Consider the following 8,940-nt stretch of genomic DNA (forward strand, 5'->3'; position numbering starts at 1 on the left):
AATGAAGGTAAATTTTCTTACAGGATTAAAAATGATAGTAGACCATATTCTGATGGCTTTAATATGTCTTTTAAAACATATATGAACTTTAAAATTAAATCTGATTAAATTAAACTTCTGCCAAGGAACTGATCATGCAATGTTTTTTTCCAAATCAAATATTTGTGTCATAGCATCAAAAAAGAACAAGAGACAGAAGAAACTCCATTTTATCATGCTGTAATTACTAGATGAACTTTAGAATGAAAGCTGTATGTTCCTGAAATCCTATGACTTGGGTGAGATATGTTGTTTTTATAAACTGAAGTATATTTAATCAAAATAAATTTGTTTTGGTTTCAGGTAGCTGCACTACACTCCATCAATGTAATGAGGTCACGGTTGAACTTAATTAATTTTACATGGATATACTCTTTCCTTTTTAACTTCTGGTTGTACTAGTGAGTGCAAATAACATTGATGGATGATAGATGCAAACTTTCCAAATGGTCAAGCAGTAAAGATCAGTTTTAAATTGATCCTTTAAAGAGCAATTTCATTCTTAATTCTCAGACTGGTAGCAAGCTTTATCAAAAAAACGCACCCAAAATAAAAAAAAAACCACAACAACACCTTGAATAACAACGCCAGGGTAAAACCTGTAAAAGTGAAGAATTTGCCTGAATTTCTGAAAAGTTTTGGACCACTGAGTGGAAGATATAGTTCATCCTACATGAGATCAGTGTATTGGAAATAGAAGGCATTGGTGGATCCTAGTTCAGTACAAGGATGTCAGTTCCATACTGATTTCATGAAAGTCAATAGGAATTTTGTTGTCAAAGGTCATCTCCTTTGTTTGGGCCTTCTCTGTCATTGCACTTCCAAAACCTTTAACAAGAAAAAAAAAAAAAGACTAAAAGGTTGGAAATATTAATTCTGAGCCTAGCTTTTCAGATCCTCATTTTCACTTGTGAAAGAAATCTGATTTTCTTTTCCACAGATTTCAGCAACCAGTGCTATGGAAGGTAAGAATTTTTGCTTTAACTACCAGAAGACCAATAGATTGTTTAATACTCAAATTCGTGAAAGGCTGGGAGTTAATTTCCTGAGTCTGTTAATACTGGCTGCATAGGCACTCAGCTTGAAACAAAGGAAAAGAATTGAATAGGATTCAAATTAAGATTTTTGTGGCAATTGGAGATCGGGGTTTCAGGACTTTGAGACAGCTGAGGGAACTGAGTACAGCTTTCTCATTTCTGGGCAACTGTTTTAATTATCACACTGCCCTTCCCTCACTTCTCCCCTTCAACCTCCCTCAAAACTTGAGAACCCTTTTTAAACAGATTTATTTTACTCTAAAAGGACAATGGCTGCCTTGTGTTTTGTTCATCACACACATGCGACTTTGAATTTGAACTTTAACAGAACTTAGTTAAGGATGAATAGACTACAATTCACTTCACAGTGTTTATATTCAAACATGTGGAGGAAGTTTTTGTTCAAAGAATTTTGACTGAATTTAGGTGACTTAAGGTAGTATTGAAAAAACAGAATCTCTGAATCATTCTCTTTGACTTACACAACTATTTTTCACCAAAGACTTGCTTTAGGTATGAAAATAAGTGGGCTAAATCTTTCCCCAAGCACCAAGTTGAGCGGTGGGTGCTATTGTAAGATCCTTTAACAGTACAGGGGGAGTGCAAGATGACTCTGAAAGGCAATCTGAAAAAAAAAGCCACATATGTATCTGTGGTATTCATGTTAGAGAAGAACTGAACCTTGGTCTATAGCTTCTAGAGCAAGTACTCTAGCCATTTCATTATTACAATAGGAGGTTGTGCTAACTGCAACTCCACTGCCACATCAGAAAGCAATTCTTCCTGAGTTTTATGAGGGCCTCATTCCTGTTGGTGTATAGAAATCAAGTTGAAAATGCCTGTTGGTTTAGGGCCTCCACTGGGAGGTTTGCCTAAGGGTTGCCTTCATTTGCAGAGCCCGGTGGGGCTTGCAGAAAAGCTGACATTTATTTTCTGGGACTTCAGAATTTCTAAACATGTAGAAAAAACAAAGGGGTTTGGAAATAGGATTCAGTCTCTTTAACTGTAGACTTCTCAATCTGAGTTAGTGGCTCTGAGTTGTCTCTAAAGCAAATAGAAACACACAGACAATTTGAAGGAGTGATTTGACTGACGTATTTTAGGCATCTTCTTCAGCAGATGAACTGGACCCTACACGTGCCTACTTGTCTTCATTTTAACTATACTGTAATCTAGGCTGCTGTAGATGTTGACATGGTGAAATAAACTGCTTTTAGGAATCTCTCAGGTCAGAAAGGACCTACCTGGTTGATTTTGGAAATGCTGTGGAGACAGTCATTGAACAGCAATGTTTTTAACTTGCAAGTTTAGATTTAGAGTGTGAAGGTCAAATTATCATCATGTCCCTCAGGTGAATGAACTTCCTGTTAGTCTTCTGCCTAACTCAGAAGTTCTGAGTAGATTATTTAGAACTAGAGTATAGCTAAACAGTACTGTAATTTTCTATCACCGTAATTCCTGTCCAACTTTCAGATTAATTAATTTCTAATTAGTTTTAGATAGTAGTTAGAGTGAATGCATTGACTGTAAACCGTCTGACTGTTGATGGTTACAGTTAAGGGTAAACTTCAAAAATAAATTTCCTCTAAATCTGACTTTTCCAATATTTACCTCTTCATTGTAATGCCTTATCTTGCATCTTTATTTTTCTCCGTTGGATACCTTTGTCTGCTGATTTAGTAATTGATGAATGTCATTATGCTAACAATACATTGAGATGGAAGATTTTAACCACAGAAAAAAATTACAAAGAAAATGTGATTTTTAATCATTTTCACACTCTTTTCAAGGCTGTAAATTGGCATACTTGCAAAAATTTTTTTTATTTTATTGTTCATTTCTTTTTAAAGTTGAATATAGAATCATAGAATCATAGGATCGTAGAATCATTAAGGTTGGAAAAGACCTCTAAGATCAACGAGTCTAACTGTCAAGCCAACACCACCATGCCCACTAAACCATGTCCCTAAGCGCCTCATCTACACGCCTTTTAAATACTTCCAGGGATGGTGACTCAACCACTTCCCTGGACACTCTGTTCCAATGTTTAACTACTCTTTCAGTAAAGACATTTTTCCTCGTGTCCAATCTAAACCTCCCTTGGCACAACTTGAGGCCATTTCCTCTCGTCCTATCACTTGTTCCTTGGGAGAAGAGACCGACACCCACCTCGCTACAACCTCCTTTCAGGTAGTTGTAGAGAGCGATGAGGTCTCCCCTCAGCCTCCTTTTCTCCAGGCTAAACAACCCCAGTTCCCTCAGCCGATCCTCATACGACTTGTTCTCCAGACCCTTCACCAGTTTCGTTGCCCTTCACTGGACACGCTCCAGCACCTCGACATCCTTCTTGTAGTGAGGGGCCCAAAACTGAACACAGTATTCGAGGTGCGGCCTCACCAGTGCCGAGTACAGGGGCACGATCACTTCCCTGCTCCTGCTGGCCACACTATTTCTGATACAGGCCAGGATGCCATTGGCCTGTATAATACTCATGAAATAATACTCATGAAAAATCTTAAGACTAACAGGTCTAGAGATTTTGGCTATCCAAACTGCCTCAGAATTTACATCTGTTCCTTTCCTAAAAAATTGTGTGGTCGTCTGGTGCACTTTTAAATCATTAATAGATAATGACCTTTAACAGATATAAAATGGTAAGTACAGAACTATCCAATACTTTAGGGACTAAGAGTTATGCTGCAAATATTGACTTGAATTATGGTTAGGTGAAATGTTGTGGTTCATTAAGTAAAATGGTCTATTTTTAATCCACTGAAAGGATGTATGAAAACTGTGGTATAACTCGGATGATGTACACAGCTTCTGGATGAAGAGGACACTAATGTCACAGGACAGAGATTAAGTAGGATCAGGTTTATGAGCTATAAATACAATAAAGAAAAAAAAAAAGACACTTTAAAGAAGAGACTTCACTGTTCTTTTCTTTCTCATATGAATAACTGAAAACTGTATTTGTATCTGTAACCTCTGACTTTGATAAACCAGCATGCCATACTGCTTTTGATTCAAGTTCACTGCAGGAAAGGAAGGATGAACTCATAAAAAGAGATTACCTCTGATTTTAAGACTAGATTATTATAGAAGGTCAGGAAAACATCTATTTTTCTTATATGCTTCACCTGTCCTCTAGTCCACTGAGCTACCTGGGAGGAAATATAGATTAAATCCACAGAAGGACACATAAATCCATAGTTTTCATGTGGAACAAGTCATTTCCTAGCTCCTCTGCTCAATATCTAGGAACTAGAGCATTGATCTAGATTTCTACAATGTACTGGAAAACCAGGATCTCATGAGCAGAATCCACCAAAATCTAAAGAAAACATACAGTTCAAATAATTGTTTGCACCATCTGATCAGAATTGTGGCTTTTAAAAAATTTCCCTTCTTGTCTTTGTTTATCCCTGGTCTACAAGAAGGAGTTTCTGTTGAAGTATGGGCTGGATAAGCAGACAGTGATGTGGACTGAAAACTGGAAGAACAGCTGGGCCTAGGGAGTTGTGATCACTGGCACAGTCTAGCTGGAGGCCAGTAACTAGTGTGTATCTCCGGGGTCAATACTGGGTCCAGTCCTGTTTAACAGCTTTAATGACCTGGATGATGGAGCAGAGTGCACCCTCAGCAAGTTTGCTGATGACACAAAACCGGGAGGAGTGGCTGATATGCCAGAGGGTCATGCTGCCATCCAGAGGCACCTTGACAGGCTGGAGAAATGGGCTGATTGGAACCTCATGAAGTTCAACAAGGGGAAGTGCAAAGTCCTGCACCTGGGGAGGAACAACCCCATGCACCTGTACATGCCAGGGACCACGCAGCTGGAAAACAGCTTAGCAGAAAAGGACCTGGGTGTCCTTGTGGACAACAAGATGAACGTGAGCCAGCAGTGTGTCCTTGTGGCAAAGAAGGCTAATGGTATCCTGAGCTGCATTAGACAAAGTATTGCCAGCAGGTCAAGGGAGGTGATCCTTCCTCTCTGTTTGGCACTGGTGAGGCCACACCTGAAGTGCTGTGTCCAGTTCTGGGCTCCTCAGTAGAAAAGAGACATGGGACAACTACAGCGAATTCAGCAAAGGGCGATGAAGATGACTAAGGGGCTGGAGCATGTGTCCTTTGAGGAAAGGCTGAGAGAGCTGGGACTGTTCACCCTGGAGAAGAGAAAGCTCGGGGGGATTTTCTCAATGTATATAAATACTTGAAGGAAAGGTGCAAAAAGGACGGAGCCAGGCTCTTTTCAGTGGTGCCCAGTGACAGGACCAGAGGCAATGGGCACAAACTGAAACACAGGATGTTCCCTCTGAACAACAGGAAACACTTTTTTTGCTGTGAGGGTGACTGAGCACTGGCACAGGTTGCCTGGAGAGGTTGTGGAGTCTCCATCCTTGGAGATATTCAAAAGCCACTGGACATGGTCCTGGGCAACGAGCTGAATGTGGCCTTGCTTGAGCAGGGGTGTTGGGACAGATGACCTCTAGAGGTCCCTTCCAACTTCAGTGATTCTGTGCTTCTCACTCAGGTTTGAATCCTCAGTCATGCATACCGCACTTGCCAATTCTTTTTTCTTCCTAAAGCAGACAGATTGTGACTACTCGCTTTTATTCTCTTACTCAGTGGTTCTGTAAATTACCTGACATGTGAGAGATCTGTTCCTGACACAACCTATTGATGTCAAAATTGTCCAGATAGCATTCTACAAGGCATTTTGGGATAGAACTCTCTAGAAAACTCCCATGAATCTGTTAACTTCATATGCAATACCACTGAGTCAAAGAAAGCAAATGTGAGAGAAGCTTATTAGAGTCCATTGGTCAGATCACTCACTTTGAGATCACTGAAGATCTACTTTCTAAGCCTATGTTTTTCAAATCTAATGGAAGGATCCAAGGTGTCAAAAAATTTTGGGCAGTGAAAGAGTTTATGAGCATTTGGGGCATACATTTTGGAGTTCGGTAGCTGAACAGAGACTAAGGGAGTGAAAGCTTTTAATAGGTCTATCTATCAGCTGAAGAGTAAGTACCGAGTACACTTCATCTGGTTAACCACTTCAAAGGAAAATAAGTGCAGAACCAAGCCACAGCCCACCCAACACTGAAGAGGATGATGGGGCTCAGAAACTATGGTCAGACCCTCAGTGCTTCTCTACTTATTTTTCTCTGCACACATATGATTATACAGTCTTTTATGAAGAGCTCTTACATACAGAACAATAGATGAAGTGCTTCACATATCTGCAGACAGACTTGTGGGATTGCTTCCTCCTGCCTCTTCGCTGTGTGTGGGATTTGCTGATTGCACAAGATATTTTTACTTGATGTAAAGGCTGGTTATTACTGTGGAGGTTATTTAGACTTTAATTACTCATTTCCTTTTATTCCTCTCTCTTAATCTTATCCTTTTCACTAATGCTTTCATTATTTCTTCCTTTAGAAAAATCACTTAGTATTCCAGTCTGTAATATAGCAACTATAAATGTGTTCCTTTATTTATCCATCCACAAAGGAAGAACCTAATTTGATACAAAAATCAGCAGCAAATTAGGAACTTTCACTGTCATCAAACAAAGGAACGGCGACAGACAAGCATAGAAAAAGCCTCATGGTTACTATTCTTTCCTGCCAGATAAGACATCTGAACTCTATTTAATATTTAATAGTTTATTCGAAGTTCAACAACAGTAAAAGAGATTAAGAACATCCAGCTACACTAAATAAAGTAACAGTATTAGGGTATTTTCCTTAGATAGGGGTTTAAATAGCTTTGTGCAAAGAAGGAATGTGAATACAGGTCTCCCACAGAGAGGGAGAAAAAACATAAGTAAGTAGGATAAATACTAAAGAAGGAAGTTGTAATACCTTCACTTCTGTCAGTACCCCCTTACTGCCTCACTTTTTTCAAAAAGAAACCAAAACTTAAATCTTTCATGTGTTCTGAAATAATTCTTATTGTGTTGGGATATGTATGTGTGGCAAGTTGGCTTTTAATTGTAGATCAATTCAAACCTTTTTTTTTTTTATATATTTTTCTTAGCTTGTCTTTCAAGACTTCAAATCAGGCAGATACATAGCTGTTATCACCACAGACATAGGACTGACTGTCCTTCAGCTCCTTTCTCTAAATGTATAGTTTCTGCTTTCTAGCATTTTGTCCCCAGCTAATAGTCTTTGAGCACACAATTTTTTTCCTCTGGAAGACCAGGTCTCTGTCTACAAGATATTAGGATTACGTGCATTTACTTTAACAGTATGACTGATTTTAGCAACTTTTAAGTCTTGTCTTAGTGAGCATATGACTACTGATAAGCAGAGTGATGAGACATTCTCAAACCAAATTATTGTTTAATTTTCAGAGAGAACAAAGCTTAAATTAATAGAAAAATGTCATTAAAAACTATTGAAACTATATTTAAAGGCTTTCTTATCGTAACAGGACCTGGGAAATTCTTGATTTTTACATTAGAATCAGAGAATCATAGAATCATTAAGGTTGGAAGAGACCTCCAAGATCATCGAGTCCAACCGTCAACCCAACACCACCATGCCCACTAAACCATTGGGATGTATCCAACCCATCCAGTCCCATCCCTCCCTCCAACATGTTTCTGACAACTGCTTTCTTTCAGAATAAGAAAGTACCTATTAAAATTTAAGCATACTTAATGGATTTACTTTATTAGTTTGGGGGCAGGGGACACTGGCTAGTTGGTTGATTCAATTTAGGTTTGGTTTGCTTTGGTTTGTTTTGGTTTGCTTTGCTTTGCTTTGCTTTGCTTTGGGTTTTTTTTGCAATTGCCCATTTCTAGTTAAGCTAAAGTAATAATACAGTGAGCAAACCCTGCCATAATCACGCCAATTTCTAGAATGCATAACATTTCTTGTATATCACAGAGCACCCTGATGTCCTTCACAGACCCAAGATAAACCAAGATACGCACTTACATTTGAAAGTGCTTAACTCCTTACTTCCACGAGTTCTCACCACATCTCCTAGGAAAATTAAAGTCCCACTGGTGATCTACAACACAAAGTGAAGTAAATTGTCTGTTATAGAGATCAGACAAGAGGGTGGCACTGACTGAAATGAAAATAATTAAAAGCTGGACTTCTACAATGAGCTTATTATATTTTAAAAGTCATTGTTATAATAGCTCAATAAAAAACAGGCTTGGTTATGTTTGATGTCAATTTAGAACAATGATTTATCTCTGATGGATCACATGAGGTGAGTAGGTACAGGATTTTATTGTGTAACTGCAGTCATTTAATTAATTTGAAACTTTTGGGGATTGTAAAAATATTTCAGAGCAGCTAAAGGGACAATAATGCCAGTATAAAACCACTGACAGTACTATTTTTGGGAGGAATGACAGCCTCACAAAAGCAATAGCTGGATATTGGACCTATCACTTCGGAGTTAGTTCAAACCAAGACAGGTCACAGTTATACAGTACGGCTTAAGTTCCTCTGTTTAATGTCCCCATTTATTGCAGTCATCTGCCCACTAATTAGTGAGTATTAAGATCCCACTGGACTTTTCAGTGCTATCAAATGTCCAATTAGATGCAGCTGAGTAGAAGCTTATTTCCAACCCATCCTGCCTCGGTTGTCCATGTAATACACCAGTTTACCTCACCTACAGAGCTGAGAATGGTGAACCCTGTATGGGGTGCTTCCACCTGAATGATGGGCAAGAATCCTTGCTCTGATCCTCCCTTCTCTGTATGGGGTCCTCGATGGCCTGTTTTGAATTTCAAAGAACAGTTTCCCTCAGCTTAACCAACTTTATAGAGGAAACTACATGGCCAGGCTGTTCAGGAAAAGTAATGAAACTACTGGTCAATAGTAGGAGG

The sequence above is a fragment of the Pygoscelis adeliae genome, unplaced genomic scaffold (genome assembly GCF_000699105.1).
Source record: "Pygoscelis adeliae isolate BGI_AS28 unplaced genomic scaffold, ASM69910v1 Scaffold134, whole genome shotgun sequence".
Lineage (NCBI taxonomy): Eukaryota > Metazoa > Chordata > Aves > Sphenisciformes > Spheniscidae > Pygoscelis > Pygoscelis adeliae.